This window comes from Mastomys coucha, unplaced genomic scaffold (assembly GCF_008632895.1).
Source record: "Mastomys coucha isolate ucsf_1 unplaced genomic scaffold, UCSF_Mcou_1 pScaffold6, whole genome shotgun sequence".
NCBI classification, from domain to species: Eukaryota; Metazoa; Chordata; class Mammalia; order Rodentia; family Muridae; genus Mastomys; species Mastomys coucha.
In genome coordinates, this window is record NW_022196912.1 from 97,682,085 (window position 1) to 97,686,024 (window position 3,940).

General features: G+C 43.2%; 1 protein-coding gene across 12 annotated transcripts in view; it reads left to right on the forward strand.

Annotated features, from left to right (window-relative positions):
* Positions 1-3,940, forward strand: part of Rgs6 (regulator of G protein signaling 6) — a 559,464-nt gene that overhangs the window by 56,555 nt on the left and 498,969 nt on the right. The gene's annotated exons all lie outside the window — the stretch shown is intronic.

Genomic DNA, 3,940 nt, shown 5'->3' on the forward strand with positions numbered 1-3,940 from the left:
CCCCCCCCCCCCCCGCCCCCACCACTGAGGCCAGATGCTTTCATAAAGGGCCACTGGCCTTGGTGATCACTTAGTTACTGTGGGTGATACCCAAGCGTTGTTTCAACTGTGGGCTCCTGTGCAGTCAGTATTGAAAGAAGAGAGAAGAGGGGCAATGGAAGCTTGTCTTTGCTGTCTGTGACTCATTTTCTGGTTTGGAAATCCCACGGGTGTCCTAGACTGAGACTCTCATCTGCTTTCTGCCCCAAAGCTTTCATCTCCACATAAAAGCACTGAGTGGATTCTTAGATCCATTTCTGTGGGGTGGTGTGGGGCAGTCATTTGCATTTGACTTGACTCTGCCTTTGGCCCTGCCTGTGGTCTCCTTGGCGGCACACAGGCTTATACACCTCTGTGAAACTGACAAGCAAATGCCTTCCGTGGCCATGGCCCTGCTAAATGTAGAGCACATTGGAGTCCCCATTGAGTTCTCCTTCAGTGGAGAAAACGGTAAGTGCCTGATCCAGAAACTGTAGAGGTGGCCCATTTGTGGGAGACCAGATCATTACGATGATAACCAATCTAACCTCACAGATTCCTTCAAAGATTCATTAGGGGCTTGCTGTACAGCGCTGTGAAAATGTTATCTCCTGGGCCTTATTTAAGCAAAGCACCTAACCAAGCACCCCTCCCCTCAAACTCTGAATATTTTATACCAGTGCTTTCAAAGGTATTGAATAAAAAACAGATACAAATACACACATTACACGGACAAGAGCAAAACCAATAAAGCCAATTATAGAATTTCAGCTGGAGATGGTTTTAGCAGTTAAAGCCAGGTTCCCCCTCCCTCCTCCTTCACACCTCAATTTGTGGAGTCCACAACATCATTGTTTGGTCTTAAATGGATGGTGGACACAAGAAACAGTGGCTTGAATTACTATTTTCCCCAGTGGATTTCTCCCTGTCCCCAGTTACATTCTCCCCACCCAGCCAGCCTAAACCAGTCTTCTCAGAGATTGGAAATGTCACATTGTTCTTGAATTTGTCACAAATTTAGTTCTCAAGTATTCAGATACACATTAATCTCATTTGACTTTACAAGAATCCATGACCTGTGCAGCCCAGATACCATCATTAAATCTGTATTGTGGGTGAAGGAGCTGGGCCTCAAAGTGGTTTGTGAATTAGCTCATATAACTTGGTACTGGCGGTGCAAAGGTCATAGTTTTTACCTTTTAATTAGTTTTCCCCCATGCCTTTGGCTAGCATTTTGACATCGATGTTTGCTCTCCTTCTTAAGCACTTCAGAGTCCAAGCAGTGTTCTAGGATCATCTTGGGCTCTGGAAGGACATTGATTGTCCAGGGCCCAGGAGCAGAAACCACAGACTTCAAATGACAGTTGCCCTTAGTGGAGGTTTGGCCTTTAGCAAATAGAGGTCTTTTATTAGGGGAAGGTATATGTTTAGGAGAGAAGCTTGCCAGATTTTCCAGGAGTGGGAACTCCAGACTTCCAGAGATGGTCAATGATGGGTATGGAGGACTCTGCAAAAGGGAAGCCCCTGACAGCCAGCCACACTTGAGGAAAACATTATGGAGAACACACATCTGTATTGAACAGGCCCAGGCCTTGTTATCATTCTCTAAACAGTATAGTAACACAGTCAATGTTGCTTTATATTGTATTAGGTCATCTAGAGGTGATACAATGTCTATGGAATGATATGCTCAGGTCATATGCAAATTCTATGCTACTTTACCTAAGGGACCAAACATCTGAAGATTTAGTTGTCAGCGGGAATCTGGACACACTTACTCCTTGGTGGACACTGAAGGAGAGCAGTGTTTTTGGTTTTAGACCTAAGCTTGTTTGCCATGGTTTTGAGATCAGCCTGCTATCTGCTTTGTAGTGCTTCCTGTGTGTGCCAGTCTGCACTTCAGTGAGATCGAACGTTTGTCCGGCTGCAGAATAGAACTTAGTGACTCTGCCAAGAGCTCAGCCCTCAAATAGTTTTTAAATATTCTTAACCCCGGGAAGCTGGCCCAAGAAATGGCTTATTTGTTTCCCCGGACCACTCAGTACATAACCCCTGCCTTCCTGCTGAGTGGAGACACACTGAGTGCCAATCAATAAGCCTCTTACTCCTGTATTTTTGAGCAATGAGAAAATGCATGAAGGGGAACCCCTGGAAGAGGAATTGAATATTATCATTTTGTGGCTTAACACTGCCTGAGGCTGGGCTTTAACCACCATCTTTTTACTGCAGTGAGGGGACTTTATAAGCAGGGTTATTGAGACATAATTCACTAGAATACAACTCACCCATGCAAAGGGTGCAATTCAACATTTTTGGTGTATTATAGTAATGTCTTTGATACAGTATAATCATTAGACATTTTCTTTTACTAGGCAGAGAAGTTTATTAACCTTTCCTCAGACCTTATTCCCTGGCTTCTTCAGCTTCATTTGTCATAAAGAAATGAATTCAGTGTAAACAACAATTGCAAAGAGCTGCAGTATCCAGGGGGGCTGGGCTTAAACATTAGAGATCTAGATTTTATCAGATCCATACACACATTTCCAAAGCATTTTAGGAAGCCACCATGTTTTGAAATAGCAGACCCAATAACTTCTGGAAGGTTCACCTCTTTTGGAAGTTGTCCTGATCCAGTGCCTCCTTCTTTGAAGCCATATCAATATTCTCCATAAGGTTTAGAATGTTGTTGTTGTGGTCATTGTCATCCACTACCACCACCACCACCACCACCACCACCACCACCACCACCGCCACCACCACCATCATCATCATCCTTCTCTCCAGTGGCAAGTGGTGCTTTTCCACCCAGTGATTGCTTAGACAGGGCTTCAGCTATTCTTCCTGTAGTCAGACTGCAGCTAGCTGGCTTAGGATGCTGGGAGGCATTCCTGTCAGCTGATGTGACCTGTGTCAGCTGATGCTTGAACTTTAGGGTTGTTAATATGGAGCATGGTTCCTTGCTTTGTAAATGCACCCCCTTTTCAGGACCAGAGATAGTGTCACCCCTTGACTTTTTAAAGGAGAACTGAAGGTTTTATCATCTGCTGTGGCTGATCCATGAACCACCTTCATCTTTCTATGAACAGTTCCTTTCCCACCATGTATACTCATGCCTGCAGTTTGGCAAGATTTTCCAAGTTCATGATTGTTTCTTTCATCTTGTTGGAGAAGGAATGGGGCCATGCATGAAACTAGGGCTCACACTAAGATTGTCTCTGTTGGACCAACTGAAGTCAAGCACACATGGGATGTAGGATGGCACCTATAGAGGGCCATTCAACATTTTTAGAATGTGGTATATTTGGCATTAATTTTGGACAGTAATTAATTTAGCCCATTCTCCCTTATTAGAATACCTTGGGCTAAGTAATTTCTAAACAAAGGTTGATTTCACTCACAGTTCTGAAAGCCAGCAAAGCCAAGACTTAGTGCCAGCATCAGGCAAGGCCTTCATAACTTGCTGAACATGGTAGAGGGCATGCCAGCAAGAGAGTCAGAGGGAGTAGAACCTAAGCCACACTCCTGTCAGTGGGTCACCAGAATTAACCCCCTTCCTGAAAAGTGGTATTAGTCCATTAGTGCCTTTAAGATTCTACATCTGAGGACCATCACATTAACTAATCAACTTTAGCATAAGTCTTGGATAAGACAATGAAACCAAATATTTTTTCAACAATCACTACTATTTTCAAAATTCTTCATCACCACAACTGAAATCTCCGTACTCATTAATAATAACTCTTCTGTGAGACCTGGAGTAGTCTTTGACTGTTATTTTCAGATTATGTTAAACCTTTGAGGAAATGATTTTTTTCTTTGCCTTATCTTTCATCTTTTCCTTTCTTTCCATTTCCTTTCTTTCTTTCTTTCTTTCTTTCTTTCTTTCTTTCTTTCTCTCTCTCTCTATTTCTTTCTTTCTTTC